Below are 23175 nucleotides of genomic sequence, written 5' to 3'. Positions count from 1 at the left end.
ATGGCTGCTGAGCCTGTGCGTCCGGAGCCTGTGCTCCGCAACGGGAGAGGCCACAACAGTGAGAGGCCCCCGTACCACAAAAAAAAAAAAAAGACCTGTATATATGCTGTCTACAACAGACCCACTTCAGACCTAGGGACACAAACAGACTGAAAGTGAGGGGATGGAAAAAGATATTCCATGCAAATGGAAATCAAAAGAAAGCTGGAGTAGCAACTCTCATATCAGACAAAATAGACTTTAAAATAAAGACTATTACAAGAGACAAAGAAGGACACTACATAATGATAAAGGGATCAATCCAAGAAGAAGATATAACAATTGTAAATATTTATGCACCCAACGTAGGAGCACCTCTATACATAAAGCAAATGCTAACAGCCATAAAAGGGGAAATCGACAGTAACACAATAATACTAGGGGACTTTACCACCCCACTTTCACCAATAGATCATCCAAAATGAAAAAAACATAAGGAAACACAAGCTTTAAATGACACATTAAACAAGATGGATTTAACTGATACCTATAGGACATTCCATCCAAAAACAACAGAATACACTTTCTTCTCAAGTGCTCATGGAATATTCTCCAGGATAGATCATACCTTGGGTCACAAATCAAGCCTTGGTAATGTAAGAAAACTGAAATCCTGTCAAGTAACTTTTCCGACTACAACACTATGAGACTAGATATCAATTACAGGAAAAAAATCTGTAAAAAATACAAACACATGAAGGCTAAACAATACACTACTAAATAACCAAGAGATCACTGAAGAAATCAAAGAGGAAATCAAAACTACCTAGAAACAAATGACAATGAAAACACGATGACCCAAAACCTATGTGATGCAGCAAAAGCGGTTCTAAGAGGGAAGTCTACAGCAATACAATCTACCTCAAGAAACAAGAAACATCTCAAATAAACAACCTAACCTTACACCTAAAGCAATTAGAGAAAGAAGAACAACAACAACAACAAAAAAACAAAGTTAGCAGACAGAAAGAAATCATAAAGATCAGATCAGAAATAAATGAAAAAGAAATGAAGGAAATGATAGCAAAGAGGAATAAAACTAAAAGCTGGCTCTTTGAGAAGATAAACAAAATTGATTAGCCAGACTCATCAAGAAAAAACGGGAGAAGACTCAAATCAACAGAATTAGAAATGAAAAAGGAGAAGTAACAACTGACACTACAGAAATACAAAGGATCATGAGAGATTACTACAAGCAACTCTATGCCAATAAAATGGACAACCTGGAAGAAATGGACAGATTCTTAGAAAAGCACAACCTTCCGAGACTGAACCAGGAAGAAACAGAAAATATAAACAGACCAATCACAAGCACTGAAATTGAAACTGTGATTAAAAATCTTCCAACAAACAAAAGCCCAGGACCAGATGGCTTCACAGGCAAATTCTATCAAACATTTAGAGAAGAGCTAACATCTATCCTTCTCAAACTCTTCCAAAATATAGCATAGGGAGGAACACTCCCAAACTCATTCTATGAGGCCACCATCACCCTGATAACAAAACCAGACAAAGACGTCACAAAAGAAGAAAACTACAGGCCAATATCACTAATGAACATAGATGCAAAAATCTTCAACAAAATACTAGCAAACAGAATCCAACAGCTCATTAAAAGGATCATACACCATGACCAAGTGGGGTTTATCTCAGGAATGCAAATATTTTTCAATATATGCAAGTTATCAATGTGATAAACCATATTAACAAACTGAAGGATAAAAACCATATGATCATCTCAATACATGCAGAAAAAGCTTTCAACAAAATTCAACACCCACTTATGATAAAAACTCTCCAGAAAGTAGGCAGAGAAGGAACTTACCTCAACATAATAAAAGCCATATATGACAAACCCACAGCCAACATAATCCTCAATGGTGAAGAACTGAAACCATTTCTACTAAGATCAGGAATAAGACAAGGTTTCCCACTCTCACCACTATTATTCAACATAGTTTTGGAAGTTTTAGCCACAGCAGTCAGAGAAGAAAAAGAAATAAAAGGAATCCAAATCGGAAAAGAAGTAGTAAACCTGTCACTGTTTGCAGATGACATGATAGTATACATAGAGAATCCTAAAGATGCTACCAGAAAACTACTAGAGCTAATCAATGAATTTGGTAAAGTAGAAGGATACAAAATTAATGCACAGAAATCTCTTGCATTCCTATACACTAATGATGAAAAATCGGAAAGAGAAATTAAGGAAACACTCCCATTTACCATTACAACAAAAAGAATAAAATACCTAGGAATAAATCTACCTAAGGACACAAAAGACCTGTATAAAGAAAACTATAAGACACTGATGAAAGAAATTAAAGATGATACAAATAGATGGAGAGATATACCATGTTCCTGGATTGGAAGAATCAACATTGTGAAAATGACTCTACTACCCAAAGCAATCTACAGATTCAATGCAATCCCTCTCAAACTAAAGCATTTTTCACAGAACTAGAACAAAAACTTTCACAATTCGTATGGAAACACAAAAGACCCCGAATAGCCAAGGCAATCTTAAGAAAGAAAAACGGAGCTGGAGGAATCAGGCTCCCTGACTTCAGACTATACTACAAGTCTACAGTAATCAAGACAGTATGGTACTGGCACAAAAACAGAAATACGGATCAATGGAACAGGATTGAAAGCCCAGAGATAAATCCACGCACATAGGGTCACCTTATCTTTGATAAAGGAGGCAAGCATATACAATGGAGAAAAGACAGCCTCTTCAATAAGTGATGCTGGGAAAAATCGACAGCTGCATGTAAAAGAATGAAATTAGAACACTCCCTAACACCATACACAAAAATAAACTCATAATGGATTAAAGACCTAAATGTAAGGCCAGACACTATAAAAGTCTTAGAGGAAAACATAGGCAGAACACTCTATGACATAAATCACAGCAAGATCCTTTTTGACCCACCTCCTAGAGAAATGGAAATAAAAACAAAAATAAACAAATGGGACCTAATGAAACTGGAAAGCTTTTGCACAGCAAAGGAAACCATAAACAAGATGAAAAGACAACTCTCAGAATGGGCAAGAATATTTGCAAACAAAGCAACTGACAAAGAATTGATCTCCAAAATATAAAGGCAGCTCATGCAGCTCAATATCAAAAAAACCAACAACCCAATCCAAAAATGGGCAGAAGACCTAAATAGACATTTCTCCAGAGAAGATATACAGATTGCCAACAAACACATGAAAGGATGCTCAACATCACTAATCATTAGAGAAATGCAAATCTAAACTACAATGAGGTATCATCTCACACCGGTCAGAATGGCCATCATTAAAAAATCTACAAACGATAAATGCTGGAGAGGGTGTGGAGAGAAAGGAACCCTCTTGCACTATTGGTGTGAATATAAATTGATACAGCCACTGTGGAGAACAGTATGGAGGTTCCTTATAAAGGTAAAACTAGAACTACCATACGACCCAGCAATCCCACTAGTGGGCATATACCCTGAGAAAACCGTAATTCAAAAAGAGTCATGTACCACAATGTTCACTGCAGCTCTATTTACAATAGCCAGAACATGGAAGCAACCTAAGTTTCCATCGACAGTTGAATGGGTAAAGAAGATGTGGCACATCTGTACAATGGAATATTACTGAGCCATAAAAAGAAATGAAATTGAGTTATTTGTAGTGAAGTGGATGGACCTAAAGACTGTCATACAGAGTGAAGTAAGTCAGAAAGAGAAAAACAAATACCATATGCTAACACATATATATGGAATCTAAAAAAAAATGCTTCTGAAGAACCTAGGGGCAGGGACAGGAATAAAGACCAGACATGGAGAATGTACTTGAGGACATGGGGAGGGGGAAGGGTAAGCTGGGACGAAGTGAGAGAGTGGCATGGACATATATACACTACCAAATGTAAAAAAGATAGCTAGTGGGAAGCAGCCCGCATAGCACAGGGAGATCAGCTTGGTGCTCTGTGACCACCTAGAGGGGTGGGATAGGGAGGGTGGGAGGGAGACGCAAGAGGGAGGAGATATGGCCCTATATGTACACATATAGCTGATTCAGTTTGTTATACAGCAGGAACTAATACACCATTGTAAAGCAATTATACTCCAATAAAGATGTTTAAAAAAAAAATTATGTCCTGTTTCCTAAAAACAGGGCAAAATACCAAGAACAGATTCAAAAGATGGGCATAACACCTATGAGCAGCATTCAGGAAGTCTAAAACCCAGCACCTATTGAAATTTTAAGAATGTATTGAGGACAGCAAAAAATAAGCAGTAATAATAAAGTAAAGACTTGTAAAATGCATATTTAGTGCAAGAATAAAGAGAAGGAAGGGATAGACCTGTGCTTGACATGGATGATGTTATATCTGTAGAAGACAAAAAGAAAGTAAAAAGATTTCCTCCTTATAGCATCCTCCACTTTCCAACCATAAACATCTCCCTCCTGAATAATGTAGAATGATACCTGGTTCAGAGGGTGGTTTAAAAATATGTCCACAAATTACTCACCTCCAGCCTTCAGGAGGTGGAGTTTAGGGCTTCCCTGGTGGCGCAGTGGTTGAAAGTCCGCCTGCCGATGCAGGGGACGCGGGTTCGTGCCCTGGTCCGGGAAGATCCCACATGCCGTGGAGCGGCTGGGCCCGTGAGCCATGGCCGCTGGGCCTGCGCGTCCAGAGCCTGTGCTCCGCAACGGGAGAGGCCACAACAGTGAGTGGCCTGCGTACTGCAAAAAAAAAAAAAAAAAAAGAGGTGGAGCTTAATTCTCCTCTCCTTGAGTGTGGTCTGTATTTAGTGACTTGCTTCTAAGAAATAGAATGTGGTCGAAAGAACAGAGAGTGATTCATTTCTCATGGGTAGATACCTAGGAACAGAATTGCTGGACCATGTAATGTATTTTTATTTAACATTTTAAGAAACTACCAAACTATTTTCCAAACTGGCTGTGCACCTTACCCTCCCACTAACAAAGTATAAGGATTCCAGTTTCTCCACATCCTTGTCCCTCTTTTGGATTATAGACATCTTAGTGGGTGAGAAGTCATTCAGTTTAAAATGTTGGTCACTGTTTTAAACTTTAAACAAAAATAGAAGTTCTAATTGATCACAGGAAATGATAGAATTCAATTAACTCAAGTCTGGTTCTTTGTTTTACAGTCACTCATCATTTATCTCAAATATATAGTCCAAACGATCACAGAGTTGGAAACAGGAACTGAATTATGCCCAAAGCAAGGTAGAACAATTCCAAACTCTCACCTGTTCTGGCTCTTATTTTCTTACTATTGAACAAACCCACATAGCCGGATCTGCCTGTGTCAGGGGCTGACTGTAGCTGAGAGTTCTCTGAGTTAACTTCCTAGTAGATTTAAAAAGCTCATTAAAGGATATATAATCAAATATGCTAATTGGAAGCTTACATATATTCTGCTAAAACTCAGCAGTAACTGCAACGATATAGAACAAAGAACAATAAAATATCTCACTAAAAGAATTTGGAACTGCCAGCTCATGGTGGTAATAAAAAGCAGATCAAATTTTAGTTGGTTTTCTCAGTTTTTAAATTCCCACAGATGCTGCAATAATGAACCGCCTCTTACTTGTTTGTACTCCAGCCAGAAGCTCTGACTCTTTGTAGTCAGGCTGCCAGGGACCATTCCCCATCACTCCAGGAGGAAGCTGGGAGGATGTGGGAACACTGACTTCTTACTGACTGGTACATTTTTAAAGCCAAGGGTGAATTGTAACTGTTTAAGTTATCACCTTTGTAAATTGCCAAAGGACAATTTAATGACAACTTGTATAAGAAGCAGTGAAGAGGGTGAGATGGAGAGCATATTTCTGCACTTGCTCCCTAGACCCTTGTCGGAAATCCTCTTGGGCTGTGCCTTATGCTGACATGTGCTCGCTCTGCCTTTTCCAGATGCCACCTTATGAGTAAGGAAAATGCTCTAAATGAACACATCTTCACTGGGACCTCACAGACAATAGATTTAATTAAGAACAGGGGAAAGAACAGGGAATTAAGAAAGTCAAATACATTCCTTCCCAGCTGGAGACATGGGCCAGTACGGGGGAAGAGTGGGTATCTAGGCTGGGGAACCCCTCAAACTTAGGCATGCATGGGGGAAAACCCTTGAGAAGCACTCTCAGGGGGGCGGGCAGAAAAGTACAGACACCTTAAAACAACAATAAGTCTCCCAGTTCAAAGTGACTGGAAGCTGGTTCTATAAAACCAGGAAGAACGTTCTGCCCAGAGGGACAGCTGGTCAGTCTTGGAACCACAAGAAAGGAAATCTCAGAGGGGAACACTGGGAATGCCCATCGGATAGGCCTGCCCAGGAAAGAGAGCATCAGGGCAGTGGGCTTCCAGGGCCTCGCTCCCCTGTCAGTGGCCTCTCCCCAAGGGACACACAGGCCACCAGCATCCTGTCCCCCATCTCACTGAATTCTGTTCTGTGCTCACCAAGCAACCTTCGAGTGTGATTTCCTGCCCACAAGTGGGGCCTCACGGAGAGGTAACACACACGCAGAGTGGGAAGCTGTTTTTGGTCCTCAGAGCAGAGCCGCAGATCTAAATGGGAATGGAGGGATTGGGGAGAAGCTTCAGAAAGGGCTTCCAGGTCACAGAAAGCATCATTCCACCCCCTCCCCTCCACCCGGGTGCCTTCCTTTGTATCAGCCCTGAGGTGTTAGGCAATGCCACAGCAGGGCATGGGGAGTTTTAGAGAATCACCATTTCCAGCCCTACTGGACACTTGCATGATTGTGGATTCTCAAAAATAAGTGCCCGTAGATTGAGGTAGAGTCCTCAGGCATGGACATCTGAGGGCTACGAAGGGCTCACAAACACTGAGTCCGCTCCATAACGGCAGCCTCAAAATCCAGCTGTTTTCAAAGAACTGATACGCAAAGCATCATGATGCACATTTAAATCGTGGCAGACATTCTTCTTGGTGGTATTTTAACATCTCTGAAATTCAGATTAAGGAGGGGGTCATACAAAGTGGCAAAATTCACCGGGGAGTCTTTTGCTGTCATTATTTAATGTGACCATGTTCCCAGAAATACTTGCCCATAATTGCACTTCTCTACAGGAACAAAACGGTTCTTAGCACCATGTCAAGTGCGGTTTCTAAGAAACCTGAAACTTCCCGAAACCTGATTTTTTGTTTTGTTTTGTTTTTTGCGGACAAACTATGAAAGGTTTATTCTCAAATATTCGGACTTGACCCTCCATCCTTCCACAGTAGTGCGAGCACCAAAGCAATTCCACGTATTGTTTTCTAACACACAAAAACTGTTCATCTCAGGCTACTCAGGCTAGAGATAGGCAAGGAGAGAGTGAGTAATGAGTCTGATCTGAGAGCATTTGTAGAGGAAAACAACGCGGCACTTCCCCTGAGGAGACAGGAGTGACCACCCCCTCGCCCCCAGCCAGTGTGGGCCGGATCCGTCCCATCCATTTAGTTTTGAGAGCCTGAGTTTCCCCTCCAAGATCTGTACAAAGGGTCATTAAAAAGTACGTTTGCCTTAAAGGTTAGTTAATGTAACAATGGGTTTTAACTAACCATGTGATCTATCAATAAGGAGAGATCAGTGGGTCTTCAAAGAGATCGTAAGACAAAAGTCAAGGAAACCAGGGAGACAGATGATGGCCCTGGAGAAGAAGTAATCACCCAACAGGAAGGAGAAAATCAGAGGAAAGGGGTAACTGTACGGCAGGACCACCCTGGAGAGGTCAGTAACACCCCCTGCAGACATTCTTTATTTCCCAAGTGAGTAGGTGGCCCTGAAGATCTGGTCTCACAGTTTAACTGGCATTCCCAGTGTCAGGAGTTATCACGCAAAGTCTTCTACAGGCTTCTCTTCCTAATGTGCTGTGACTCCAGGAATTAATAGAAATGTAGCTCTTCGGAAGTTCCCTTGTATAGATTTCTAGTTTCTCTTTGATTAAAACATTTAATAATACAAAGCTGGTGCAACAATTGGCAGGTCCATTAAACTGTCAAGTGTGGCAAAATGGTTGTGCAATGTTCTGTCTTTTTCTGTGGCTCGCACACAATCTGACAAACGGAACAATAAAGAAATGTGGAGCTCCTGTGTTTATTTAAGTAGGCTGCAGAGATGAAAAAGAACTCTCCTCAGTGTGCTGACTGGAACATAACTGCTGACAGAATAGCAGCTACAGGAACAATAAGGTAGAAAAGTCAGCTCTTATGAAAAGTGACTGAAAGCTTGCCTATCGGTAGCCTGGCATTCCTTTATTTTTTATTATTCCACAAAGAGAACATAAATGGGGATCATGCTAGCTTTTTAAATAGTTCAATTCTTTCCCCCTCTTATTTATTCCTTCCTTCTTTCCTACCTTCCTTTCTTTCTTCCTAAACCACACTAAGTACCCTGTGTTAACAACCTAGTGTTGTAAACACATACACACGTTCACAAATGCACATATACACGACATAGTTTCTTCCTTGTGTATTAGTATTATTTAGAGAAATATAGTACCATACATCTCTGCAGCTAGATTTTTGTCACTCAATGATACTTCATAGAAATCCTAACCAAGGGTACAGACTTTGCTATGGTTTATCCTTTTTAATGGCTGCATAATATTCTATGAAATTTTTAAATATTTTCTTTTGAAGACTGATTCAACCATTCTTCTATGGGGATTCACTTTGTTTCAGAATTTTAACTGTATGAATAATGCTGTAATAAACATGGTACATATTATTTTTATGAGATTATTATGTATTTTTATGTCTTTGGAATAGCCTCCCAGGAATGAGACTGGTGGATCAAAGTGTATGTGAATTTTTATTCTCAGAAGATATTGCCATACTGCAATTAATATTTAACTTGCAGAATATGACAGTACCTTTTCCTGTGCACCCTTACCTCTAAAGAGTATGATGGTGTTATGTTCTATTATATTTGTATTAAATACATGGTTATAAGGGGATAATGCATTGTTACTTTAATTTGCATTTCTCTGATTACTGATAATTTTGAGTATCCATATGTTTATGGCCATTATATCCACTTTTGGATAAATTATCCATTCATATTTATTTTCTACTATTTGTTGCCATTAGTAAGAACTCTTAGTATTTTAAAGATATTAACTTTGCTTTAATCATCTGTGATGCAAATATATTTTTAACTGTACAATTTCTCATTGACCTTGTTTAAATCTTCTATAGCTTTTGGTTTCTTGTCTTGGTTAAGAACAGTCTCCACAAACCCTAAATTTTATGTACAGGCTCCTAGATTTTCTTCTGTAATTTAAGTCATTCATTCATCTATCTATTCACTGATTTATTTTTACATTTAATTTTTTGCTTTGAAGTCTTCAGTTATCTGGAATTTATTTCTATAAATGCTGAGAGACCTGTATATTTCCATTTTCTTCCAGCTGCATGGTCAATTGAGCCAGCACCTTCCAGCTCACACTGAATTAAAATATCAACTTCATAACAGATTAAAATAGTGTATATTTTGGAATCTATACCAAGACTTTTCATTCAATTCCTCTACCATGTATACTTATTTAAAAAACCAATGCCTTATTTATTTGATTATAGTGGCTTTATAGTATGCTTTAATATCTGCACTCACTAGTCTTCTTTGTATACATTTTATTCTTGGGCTTCTTATTTTTCCAAATAAGCTTTAAGATCTTTTAATATTGTTTTTAAATGCTATGATTCTAATTGGAATTGCAGTATATATCATAATTAATGTTAAATGTAAATATTATATGTACATGTATATAGTGAATTTTAGAAGCTCTAACATTTAAATTATTTTTAGTCTATACATCTAAGAACTTAGTATGATTTTCCATTTGTTTGAGTCTTTTCAGGATGTAATAGTTGTCTTCCCACAGTATTTCTTTGCATTTTATTGTAACCACAGATTAATTTTTTCCCATTTTCATGGTTAGGTCATTTCTGCTATTGATCGTTATATGTATTTTTATATCTATCTGTCTTACCAATTCAAGTATTTTTTCCTTATGTCTCTTGGGTTTTCCAGGAATATAATAATATTATCAAGAAAAAGAGTTTTATCCTTTTTCAATGTTTATACAAATTATTTTACTATCTTTTCTCACTGCATTTGCTAGAACTTTTAAAACAATGTTGAATAATAATGGCAAGAACAAGCAATCTTATCTAGTTCCTGGTCATAATTAAAGTAATTTTAGTGGTCTGCTATTTAGAATAATGTTTGCCAGTGTTTTGTAGTCTTTATCAAACTTACAAATGTTCCTCCTGTACATATTTTCCTAAAGTTCTCATTAAGGATAGCTGCCAAATGTTTATCAAGATGGCTTTTCAACATCTATTGACATGTTAATTTACTTTTCTGCTTTAATTTGTTGGTGTAATGAATCATATTGCTTGATTTCCTGATACCAATGCAACCCTGCATTCTTCCAAAAAACTCTACTTTGCCACAGTTTATTAGTCAGTTAATATTCAATACATGACTGGACTATTGTAGCTAATATCACATTTAGAATTTTCTGCATCTAGTGTACTATTGGTCTTTTTGCACTACTATTTTTATCAGGTTGCAGTAATAAGATTGGCCTCATAAATACAATGAGAACTTGTCTGTCTTCTTCTACAGTCTTAAATAATTTAAATTACATCAGAAATGCTTGCCCTCTAAGGTTAAATAGTGTTCAGCTATGCAATTATCAAATCCTGTTAACTTTTTCAATAATACATTTTTAATTTCTTTTCTAATCTCTCCTATAGCACTCAAACTATTCAAAAATTCTACTTCTTCAATGAATTTTAAAAATTTATATTTTCCTAGGAAATTAACAATGTTTTCTAGATTTCTAAATTACTTTACTGAGATTAAGACTTTCTGTGTGGTCAAGAACATGATCAACTATTTTTGTAAATGTTACATGGACACTACAAAACTACATGTTCTTTGAGAGTCAATAAATAAATTTGTGTTTAATAAATAGAAATTTATTGAATCCATCTTGTAGACACTAGCTATAGGCTTAGGAGAAATAGGCTAACTTTCTACCTCTGTCCCTTCTCTCATCTTCAAACTTTTTTTATAAAGGTGTTCACCACACCTGTCCCCAGTGGCTGGGTAACTTGTATTTACGCATAGGTCTCAGTTTTATGTCACTTCCCCCAGAAGTCCTCCTTCATACCCTATACTCAGTTGGGGAACAGATTCATGATACAAAGAATATTTTCTTCTTGGCACTTGTCTATTGGTCATTATATTGTTATTTGTATAAGTAATAAAGCAATATCTTTCTTATGATCTAGTAACTTCCACGAGGATGGAATAATGTTTGCTTTATCTTATCCGCAAAACATAAACACAATAGAGTTTAACTGGCACACAGTAGGCATGCAATATATATTTCTTATATGAATGAATGAATGACTGAATAAATGAATGGTCTGTTAATCAGAGGAGATATAAATTAAGGAAACATCACTGGCAGTTTTCCACTGTGTGGTTGGAAACCCAGGCTGCCACATCACAGAACCTTGAAGCAGACATGCAAGAAAGAAGCAGAGTTGAGACATGGAGGAAAAGAAAATTTCCCAGCTCACAACAGCACATCAGTCCCTCTTTAAAGTTTGTATCGGAGGCCCAACTTCATCCCAGTCCTTGGGTTCCTGAGACGTGCTGTAGCCTTGTAATTCTACTTTTTACTGAAGCTAAAAACAAAACCAGATTTCCTTAGTTTTTTCCTAATGTCCATTTCCTGTCCCAGGATCCCATCCAGGACACCACATAACATTTTTTTTTAACATCTTTATTGGAGTATAATTGCTTTACAATGATGTGTTAGTTTCTGCTGTATAACAAACTGAATTCTGTAGGAGTCGTTCCACATGTAGATGTATTTTTTGATGTATCTGTGGGGAGGAAGGTGATCTCCATGTCTTACTCCTCTGCCATCTTGAAAGTCCTCCCACATTACATTTAGTTCTCATGTTCCTCAGGCTTCTCTCGGCTGTGAGCCTTTCTCAGACTTTCCGTGTTTTTAATGGCCTCATTGTATATATTTTTGTAGTTTATTTTACTCCTTCTAGTTTTACGTTCATTTTATGTTCACTTTGTTGTCTCCTCTTTTTCCTTTTGCTCTTTTTTGCTGGTTTTCATAAGTTTCTATTCACTCTTTTTTCCTTTTGTTAGCGCTGCTGTTTTGTAACTTTCTATCCCATTAATGTTTGCCTCCCCTCTCTAGGACCTCATAACAAAACATGTATTTCTGTAATATTTTTTAAAAACAAGATATAATTTGCTTCCTTCACCAAGATAGTCTACACTAATAAGGTCAGACTTTTAGAATATGTTCACTGCTGTTCTCAATTCTGCCCTTAACCAGACCAAGATAAAATCTTTGAAATGCTTTTCTTCATTACTTTTCTCCCCCTTCACCCCTAACTTGTAGATTTCTCTGAGATAGTTTTGTACTTTTCATTCTAGATTATTATTAGAATTACCCTCACACAGTTCCTCTTTATTTTAAGAATTCTTCTTTGGGGTAGCTAGCATACCTTCCCTGGTCTATTACTATCCATTTAAATTTAACTGTTTATGTATTGTCAAGCACTACCTCTCTTCCTCTTCGTGTTCTCCTGTCTTTGGTGGTTGTGCTGGTAGAGGATGGTGGTGTGTTGGTTACGGTACAGTTGTTTGGTTGTATAGTCCTCCCTCTAGTAGTTTCCTCTGGCACCAATATGCCCAAGTGATGTACTCTCTGGGTCACAGCACCACTCTCTGTTCCGTTCTGAAATGGGAATGACGTCTTAAGTGGATACAGGACCATGGGTTGCAGTTCATTTCTCTCAGATGCCATTCGCCACCTTCTGTCTAAGGCATTGCATATAAAACAGTGCATGGCTGTCTGATTCTTTAAGTAGCCGGTTATTTCCATCTAGAAGTTAGTAATGGTTTCTCTTCATTCTTGGAGTTGAAGAATTTTCCAGGCAAGCTTTGGTGACTTTTTTTCTCATCCCTTCTGCTTGGAACTTGGTGAAGAGTTTCAATTTGCACATTCAGGTCTTTCTTAATCTTGAGGACATTTTCTTCTTTTATTAGTTTAATTATTGCCTTGTCATCATCTGTTCCTTTTCTCCTCTCTGGATCTTCTTTTATTCACATGTTAGTTCTTCCAAATATATCCTCCAAAAGTCTTTTTTTTCTCATGATTGTTTTCTCCATATATATATATATTTTGGGGTACGCGGGCCTCTCACTGTTGTGGCCTCTCCCGTTGCAGAGCACGGGCTCTGGACGTGCAGGCTCAGCAGCCATGGCTCACGGGCCCACCCGCTCCGCGGCATGTGGGATCTTCCCGGACCAGGGCATGAACCCGCGTCCCCTGCATCGGCAGGCAGACTCTCAACCACTGCGCCACCAGGGAAGCCCTAGAAACACTTTTTGATAGTTTTCAATTTTGAGAAGTCTCTTTATGCATGTGCAACTGTTGTTGGAGCTATTAAGAGTAAATGATAGGCTGTGACAACACTGTTGGGATTATTTTGGGACATTATACTGGGATAAGTTTCTGATAAATTATATCGAAATATAAATTTTATTACATCTAGAACTGCTGATTGTCAAGGAATAATTTTTCGAAAAGATTTCACTCTCTGTACAAATGTGTTGCGTATGTCTGAAGTACACTTTGAATGTCGATTTATACAGTGTTATCTTATCGTTTCCTCTGACATTCCTCCAACTTGTAGAATTGCCCATTGCTGCCTGTTGCATCTCCGCTGCCCGTGTGAGTATCACACTGGCCCATCAGCCTCCTCACAAAACACAAGTTCAAAGACAAAATTATTTTAAGAATTTCAAAACAGTCGTAGAATAACATTAAACCAAGCACAGGGCCTTTCTCAACACAGGCCCTGCCGGGGAATCCAGACACATAGCAATGGTGATTTCTGGTTTTGTACCCACTAGTGGTTTGGATTGGAGTGTTTAACACACTTTTTTTGCCAATCTAGTAAGTAATTTGTCTTATAAATCTGCCATTTACAGTCTCTCCTTCTAGAGGTTTTCTGAAGCTCTCTAAGCCGGCAATTCTCTCTCTCCTTGTAAATCAGTTGGTACCTTTTCTAGGAAACCAACGTGATCCTAACTAAATAGTCACTAATGACTTAAATTAGTTGCTGGCTCTTTCTGAGCCCCTAATTTTCCCAAGACTAATTAGCTCAGGCATAGGGAAGTTCTGGATTCATCCAGCCATTTAAAACATGATGGACATAAATTCAGTCCATACCATAATTCAGAGTGCAGGTTCTGGAACAATCCTGCCTGTTCATATCCTCCACTTTCCTGCCGTGAGCCTTTGGCATGTCATTAACCTCTGTAAGTCTCAGTCTTCTGATTTATAAAACAGGAATAACGGCATACCTTTCAAGATAGGGCGTGACAAATGTTTATTATTACTGTTCAATTCTAGATAAGTGAGGCTCAGTCTCTTAGCTGATGGCAGTGATGTCCCTAAGAGAACAAAAGTGCTGGTTTGACTAGCAAATTTTTTCGGTAAAATATAGAGGATGTTCACTACTGCTTTCTGAAGGAGTCCACAAGGGAGCAGAAACAGAATCCAGTTCAGTAAGACCATTCAGAAAGTATGGCCGGGCGAAGCTGCCGCAGGATCCGCTGAGTGTGTGGAGGGGATGTGTGGCTGTGTGAGCATGAGTCTGTATGGGATCCTTCCTGTGCTTACTTGAAAGCAGGCTTTGAGTGTCCATGTATACAACCAACAAACACACATGGCTTTTATCTGATGTCTGGGATTGTTGCTCCTCTGGGTTACATGGCAGCTGTCAGCAGAGCTCCAACGTGACAACACTCATAAGTAATATAGAACAGAGCATCTCCTCTTACCCACACAAGACAAAGAACAGACATTTTCTGAAGTTGGGTTGTTTTTTTTTTAACTGGGATGAGGCTTTTCCAACACCTGATGTTTGGTCATGAATTTGAAGCATAAGCCAACAGCAGGGTTTGGTAAAAAGGAATTCTGAATTTAAAAAGAAATTCACAATTAAGTGTTTTCAGCTTTACCAGTATGTACTAAAAGGGTAATCAGGTTTGATTAATCAACCCTATTTACCAATAGATAGGCATAAAGTAAAAAAATTAATTTCCTCCCTGATGGACTTTATAAAAGTGTGACCTATTACAAGGAAATGAAATCATCAAAAAGATGAAATTAAAATATTTCATTAGATTCTCCCATGAGATTTGTGTTATAGACTATCTGCAGGTGTCTCTACAGCTGAATGAGTGGCCTCTGGAAATGGCCACCATGCCTGCATCCTTCCCACCCTCCCCCTCCACTTGATGGCCTCTTCTGCCCTCCCAGCCAGCACTAGTGCTGGCTGTTTAAGGTTGCCCCATACTGTGAGTAATTCACCTTTCCTGTCTTCGCTGCCAGCTGTCTTAGTCAAGGTCCCATAAAAACCTGCACAAGGAAAAGAAGCACTTGGAAATTTTACAGCAGAGGGAATGTCATGCAAAGAGTTGGTTCCAGGGGCCTTGGAAGAGCTGAGAAGCCAACAGGATGGAGAAGAAAGCTAGCGAGTAGCAACAGCGGGCATCCACGGGCTCCTCTGAGCTACAGGATAAAGGAGAGGGTGTTTCTGGACCCCAGGGGCCAGGGTCACCTGGGAGAGGCTGGAAGGCCCACCCAGTGGGCACTGGGGCAAGGTAAGAGATGCAGGGCAACATCCCAGACCAATTAAGCTGGAACCCCTGCAAATGGGGCCAGGCATCAGTGGGTTTTAAAACTCCCCAGGTGATTCCAATGCACAACCAGGCATGAGAACCCCAGCTTAAAGCATCTAGTAGAATCTGCATTCTTACAACTGCATCTGCCCCGCACTGAGCAGACGCGGGGAAAAGTGCTGCTGACATACCATTGCTCAAAGTCCAGAAGCAGAGACCAAAGACGCCGCTAAATCAGGACGCCAAGCTGCTCTAAGATACCCTAAAAGGAATATCCAAGAACTGGATTTGATTTATAGAATTTTGCTTCATAGGTAAACTTTAGTAATTGCTGTCTAAAATATACTATTTCAAAGAGCCATCCTCTGTTTACTGAAAAAATTGATTAGATATCACGCTGTGTGCCAATTACAGTAAACCATTAGCTAGCACAATTGATGCACAAGGCATTTCCAATATACATACACTAAAATAGAACATCCTGCTTAATTATTCTACTAACGTGTACATATTAAGTGTGTGCTAATTATTTCTTGAATGCACTAATAATCAAAGGAAGATTAGTGTTCAGTGTGATACTATTGTGATTTTTAATTGTATTTTACTTATTTTCAAATGGATAATCCATGATGATACATACAAAGAATCTGTTAACTAGAAACAAACATCTTAATATGATCTTCTTTTAAATAACTGAGAAGATACTTCAAGATTTTGTACCGCCCTCGGGTAATCACAATGAACACCAATTATCATCATAAACATTGCTAAAGAGAAGTCTGACTAGCAAAACTCCAGGTAATGAGTTCAACTGAGCCTCGGTAACTGGAAAAAAAGAGTGAACTCTTTTTAAAGAACGCATCTATAATGCGTTTCATTAAGCATTTATTCACACAAGAAATGTTTCTTAAGCAATTAATATACATTCTAGGGAATAACAAGACAAATAAGATGAGGTCCCTTCCTCAGAGCACTTTATAATCTAATGGAAGCGATTAGACAATCACACAAGTCCCGGTAAGAGGCAGTAGTTGCTGATTCTAACGTTCAGTGAGGTTGAGGGTGAACAGGCCAGAGGACATGAGAAGGGAGACTTGAGAGCAAATGTCAGCTGATTGTGGGGAGTAGGGACACACATTAAAAGTATTTGAAGAGAGAAGCGACCAAATCAAAATGGCACTTGATGTACAGAATGGACACACGCCAGGAAACCATTTAAGGATTACTGGAAAAATCAAAGTGAAAGGTTCAAAGAAGACAACAGCAGCAAGTATCCAAATGAAGCACGGATGCTAGAAATATCAGAACGAAAAATCCCCGTAGCATTTCATGCCTGAATGTCTCCAAGGGCTGACTGAAGAAAATTAAGGAAACAGAAGGAAGGGCTCCTTTGAAGGAAAAGATAATGAATATTCCTCTTCAGATATATCTGGTTGAAGGCTAGAGAGACATCCAACAAGAGACATCCAGCATGAATGCACTGAGAACACTGTTTGCAAAGTCGTTTTGTGATGATTTCATCAATGTGTAATTGTATCCAGAAATAAAACACTCACTTGTCATTCATAATACAAAATGTTGTGAACAAAATTACAAATTCCTGTGTTAACATGATATTCTTTTTTTTTTTCTTTTCTTTTTTTTGTGGTACGCGGGCCTCTCACTGTTGTGGCCTCTCCCATTGCAGAGCACAGGCTCCGGACACACAGGCTCAGCGGCCATGGCTCACGGGCCCAGCCGCTCCGCGGCATGTGGGATCTTCCCGGACAGGGGCACGAACCTGTGTCCCCTGCATTGGCAGGCGGACTCTCAACCACTGCGCCACCAAGGAAGCCCAACACGATATTCTTAATGACTTTCAAAAACAACAGTGCAAGTCATCTTTACATGCATCAAATATATACTGTTTCCACTTCACTTTAATAAAATCATGATGGTGAATCATGATGATGTTGTCCAGCCTTTTAGGTTGATGTTTAAGAGTACCAGATCCAACTGTTCAAAAGCCCATCATATAAACAGTTATGATCCTTGGTGGACTTCATAGATTTGTGCTTCACTGACAGAGCTGGAGAGACTGCTGAGCTGTTAGAGAGTATATTTTGCAACTGTATTGCAGTTGGGTTGAAAGTAGCCCCACGGTTTGCTTTATAAGCACTACAGCATTTCATTGACTCTTCCCTTTCTTTCTCTATTTAGCAGTGATGGGCAGGAAGTCATCACTCCATCCTAACAATGAGTAAAAAGCTGAACGGACTGAAAAAGCAACAATTCTTCTTGGATCCATAAGAGAGGGTAGGACACAGGGCAAACTGCTGCCCCCAACTGGAGAGACAGACAAATATAGGGAGTTGGGGCTTACCCAAGTAGAGACTCATGAATGGAAACCAGCTCAGGAATCAGTGCCAGGGAGGAAAACCTGAAATGTAATTCATGAATTGCCAGAGGCTCAGTGTTAAAAACTCCAGGGGAACCCAGTCATCAGAGAAAAGAAACTATTTTGAAATATGCCAGAGCACTCTGTTCTTAAAAAACCTGCCCTCAGGAGAAACTAGTTGAACAGAGCCTAACTTACTGGGATATTATCAGAGCCTATCTGACCTGGGGGAAGGGAAACACCCAACTCCACTCAGTTCTAGCTTTCCACATGGGAGAATGGAAATACCCAACTCCGTCTCATGCTATCCATCCTGTCCCACCTAAGATAGAAGAAAAAACTGAGGAATGCTATGAAGTTCACAGCCCAAAGGCACAGACTCACTGAAAGACTGAGACCTAACCATAGGCTAGAGAATGATTCCTGTTCCCCCACACCTCACCCTCACATTACTAAAGACCTAGTTACAGCAGTTCCTTTTACCCAGTACACCATGTCCAGTTACCAAGAAAAAATTAGAAGATCTACCAAAAGGCAAAAAACATAATTTGAAAAGACAGAGCAAGCATCAGGACCAGACATGGAAGGGATTTTGGAATTTTGGAATTATCAATAACCTCCCTAAGGAGGCAAAAGACCTGTACTCTGAAAACTACAAGATGTTAATGAAAGAAATCAGAGATGACACAAACATATGGAAAGATATACCATGTTCTTGGATTGGAAGAATCAATATTGTCAAAATAAGCATACTGCCCAAGGCAATCTACAGATTCAGTGCAATGCCTATCAAATTACCAGTGGCATTTTTCACAGAACTAGAACAATTTTTTTTAAATTTGTATGGAAACACAAAAGACCCCAAATATCCAAAGCAAGCCTGAGAAAGAAAAACAGAGCTGAAGGAATCAGGCTCCTTGACTTCAAACTACACTACAAAGTTACAGTAATCAATACAGTATGTTACTGGCACAAAAACAGAAATACAGATCAATGGACTAGGATAGGAAGCCCAGAAATAAACCCACACATCTATGGTCAATTACTCTATGACAAAGGAGGCAAGAGTATACAATGGAGAAAAGACAGCCTCTTCAATAAGTGGTGCTGGGAAAACTGGACAGCTACACGTAAAAGAATGAAATTAGAACATTCTCTAACGCCACATACAAAAATAAACTCAAAATGCATTAAAGACCTAAATGTAACACTGGGTACTATAAAACTCTTAGAGGAAAACACAGGCAGAAGACTCTTTGACATCAATTGCAGCAATATCTTTTTGGATCCACCTCCTACAGTAATGAAAATAAAAACAAACAAATGGGACCTAATTAAAGTTAAAATAATTTGAAAAGATACATGCACCCCAATGTTCACTTCAGCACTATTTGCAATAGCCAAGACATGGAAACAACCTAAATGTCCATTGAAAGAGGAATGGATAAAGAAGATACGGTACATATATACAATGAAATATTACTCAGCCATAAAAAGAATGTAATAATGCCATTTTCAGCAATGCGTATAGACCTAAAGATTATCATACTAAGTGAACTAAGTCAGACAGAGAAAGACAGATATCATATGATATCACTTATATGTGGAATCTAAAAAGATGATACAAATGAACTTATTTACAAAACAGACTCACAAACTTTGAAAACAAAAGTATGGTTACCAAAGGGGAAGCGGGGGGAGGGATAAATTAGGAGTTTGGGATTCTTACTAACTGGCTTAACAGGTGTTGGAGAGGAGGCTCCTCTATGGTTGTTTGAGGGATGAATATAGTTTGGGATTAACATATACACACTACTATATATAGAATAGATAATCAACAATGACCTACTGCATAGCATAGGAGACTCTACTCAATATTCTGTAATAACCTATATGGGAAAAGAATCTGAAAAAGAATGGATATATGTATAACTGAACCACTCTGCTGTACACCTGAAACTAACACAACATTGTAAATCAACTATACCCCAATATAAAATAAAAATTAAATTAAAAAAACAATTTGAAGAGACAGAGCAAGCATCATTTGTATCATCTTTTTAGATTCTTTCCTTAACCGTGTCCAGTCTACTTTATAAGTAGACTTGTAGATGGGCTTATAGCCCATCAGAGGCACTCTTCATTTCTGTTACAGTGCTTTTGATCTCTAGCATTTCTTTTTGGTTCCTTCTTAGGAGTTCCATCTCTCTGCTTACCTTGCCCATCTGTCCTTGTGTGCTGCTTCTTTCTCCACTAGAGTCCTTAGCATATTAATCACAGTTGTTTTAAATTCCTGGTCTGATAATTCCAAAATTCCTGACCCTCCTCACTTTGCTTGATGGCTATGACACCCTGGCCTCTTTATGTAGTCCAATCTCAATCCCCTATTATAATAGTCATGCCCCTAGTCATTTGTCTTTAATAAGGTCCTCCTTACTATTAAAAAAATATAAAAATAAAAATAAAGTTGGAGAGATGCTGTTGTTTTGTTCTGTTTTTGTTTTTTAGAGGTTTCTATTAAGATATCCTCAAGCTCAGAGATTTCTGGTTCACAGTTTTAGCTTCCCATGGTAATCACCTGGGAGCTTTAAAACATACCATTGCCTGGATCCCACCCTAAGAGAATCTGATTTAATCAGTCTGGGGATTTTTAAAAGCTCCCACATGATTCTAATGTGTAACCAAGGTTGAAACCTACTGGTCTTGATTAACCCCGTCTCTCTACAGACAAGAACAATAAGACTCCGCAGCCTTGGTGACTTACTCCAGGTTATAAAGCAAATTTGAGAGCAGACCTAGGAATCTGAAAATCCCAGTCTGGTTTGGGGCTGCCTACACTATGGTAGAGCCCTTTCCTTCCACAACTGAGGCCTCTGTTCCCATGTTGAGGAGCTGGCATAATCCTTGCTCCCCAGAGCCTTTCATTCACCTGCTCCTGTTCATCTTAGGAATGTTCTGGCTTTCTGGACACACCTTAATGCCTCTCTCACAATTTTCATCTATGTTTTGCATCCCTCCCCTCCTCCACTGGGCCCACTCTCGTAAGCCCTGAATCGTTCCCAGACTTTCCAGCCTCCTTGTAAATGCCCTTCTCCGTACCCTGGACTAACATTCGCTAAACATCATCACCTCCAATGGCGTTGCTTCTCCACACAACCCTCCTGATACAAACCGAAAAAGCTTCATCTTGAATTCTGACATTCCAGGTTCTGGTTCTGTCCCCTTGTCCTTCGATCTTCCTCACCTTCTTGCACCCACTGAACCCGGCCTTGACCACACTCTTCCATGTAACGCCATGGCTGTCAATGAACACCTGTCAGAATGTCTCAGGGGAGCCCCCTTGCCAAACCTCAGGTGCTGCAGCCCTCTCCCCAAGGGCACTTCAGAGAGTGGGGACTAAAGGAAAAGGCCTGGTCATCTGCATTTTGAAATCGCACCCCTCAATCCTGAGGCCCTGCCCCACCACGGGCTCTCCTCAGAACTGCAAGGCTTTCACGTGCTTCCAGGCTTCCCTTATCTCAGCCCTTTGTGTCTATGAACCACTGCCACTGAGTCCCCCGCACTGAGGGAAGCTTGCTGCTCTGATCTTGTCAGTCTGATCGCCCAGTAACCCCCACTGTGTTTGTTTTGCTGGCTTGATAGATTCATGACAGGCACAAAAAAAAAATAAGGACATTTTAGAATGGTACGAATTTGGAAGAAAATCTGGTTCATTCTTTATCGTGTTGTCCTTTACTAATGGAATATTTTCACCTGACCCGTCAATCTTTAGCTCTAATTATATCTCCATTTCACTGCTCCGCGGCTTACCACTACTGTCCCTGTTCATTGAAATGTTTTATCTTGAAGCCTCTGGGCTACTTACCAGAGACTCATAATACCCATAATTTAAAGAGGAAAAAAAAAGTTATAAAGCCTTCATGTCTTAAATGCAGCAGCATGGCCTTGAAACACTATAGAACTTGCGGTCTAATAACTTAGAACTAAATTAGCTAAAGCTTTGATTCACATGCATTTGGAGATCAAAACAGGCTGAAATGCCTTAGGCAACATTTATGCTTACGGCCATAATTAGACAACTGCTACAATATTGAAAAAAAAACGAATTTTACAAACTAATCAATTGAGACTTCAAAAAAGAAAAACATGTCAGCTTATTCCAGCAGTTTATTAAGGGGCAATGTTTCAGTTGCAAATAATTTATATCATATAAATAAGCTCATTTAAAATTAATTAGTTTTACCATAAATAAGCATATTGAAGATTCTACCAAAATCAGAAACTCTACCAAAGATTTTTGAATCACATAAAAATTTAGTTAATGGGCCTTCAGTTATTTACCAGTAACAAATACACAAATCTCAGTGTTTTGCCTGTGTCATTAGATTATTTTAAAAGAGCAGATGGTACAACACACTGATATAGAAACACCTCCTGCCAAATTATCTTCAGGATTCTATCAATCCAACATTTGTAAAATTAGAATCCAAGAAAATACTCTAGTATTGATATGATTAAGTACATGTGGGTGTTGATTTTTTGCTTGTTTGTTTGTTTGGTTTTTACCAAGGACATTCTATGAAGATGTATATTCAAAGCCACAAATAAAATAACTAAAGGGCTTCTGGGTGAATTATTTGACTGTAATAGGCCCTGGTTTTATGTTACTGAGCTCCAAAAATCTGATTAACAAGAAATCACATGCACGTTAAGAGTAAGTGAAATCAGTTTGGAAAAAAATACTTCTAGGATAGGTGCTTTATTTATTGAATACTTACTATGTTACTCCCGTTTCACAGATGAGGAAACAGAGGCTCAGCAAATTCTGAACATGGGTCTTGCTGACTCTTTTCCCTAAGCCTTTCTGATTCCATTAATATGTAGGTTGAAATGTTTTTCTTCTTTAACCTATTGGATCAAAAAAGGGGCTGAATATCAGTCAGCAAGTCTTTGCTGGTGTGTAGCAATCATGTCGTGAAATGGGATTTCACCATATTTTAGGCA

The 23175-nt window shown here is 39.0% G+C and overlaps 1 protein-coding gene across 4 annotated transcripts in view; it reads right to left on the bottom strand.

The window, feature by feature from the left end:
- Positions 1-23175, bottom strand: part of KL (klotho) — a 78788-nt gene that overhangs the window by 7901 nt on the left and 47712 nt on the right. For 2 of the 4 annotated variants that reach the window (XM_073795042.1, XM_073795043.1), the window contains 3 exons: positions 22950-23079; positions 6508-6615; positions 4554-4767 (listed from right to left, as the gene is read on the bottom strand). The gene's annotated coding sequence lies outside the window, so the exon portion shown is untranslated. The remainder of the gene's footprint in view (positions 1-4553; positions 4768-6507; positions 6616-22949; positions 23080-23175) is intronic. The other 2 variants (XM_073795044.1, XM_019936421.3) reach the window with 2 other exon arrangements.

Source organism: Tursiops truncatus, chromosome 18 (assembly GCF_011762595.2).
Source record: "Tursiops truncatus isolate mTurTru1 chromosome 18, mTurTru1.mat.Y, whole genome shotgun sequence".
Classification (NCBI taxonomy): Eukaryota; Metazoa; Chordata; class Mammalia; order Artiodactyla; family Delphinidae; genus Tursiops; species Tursiops truncatus.
Note: the sequence above shows the minus strand (reverse complement) of the source record. Positions and strands in the feature narration are given on the sequence as shown.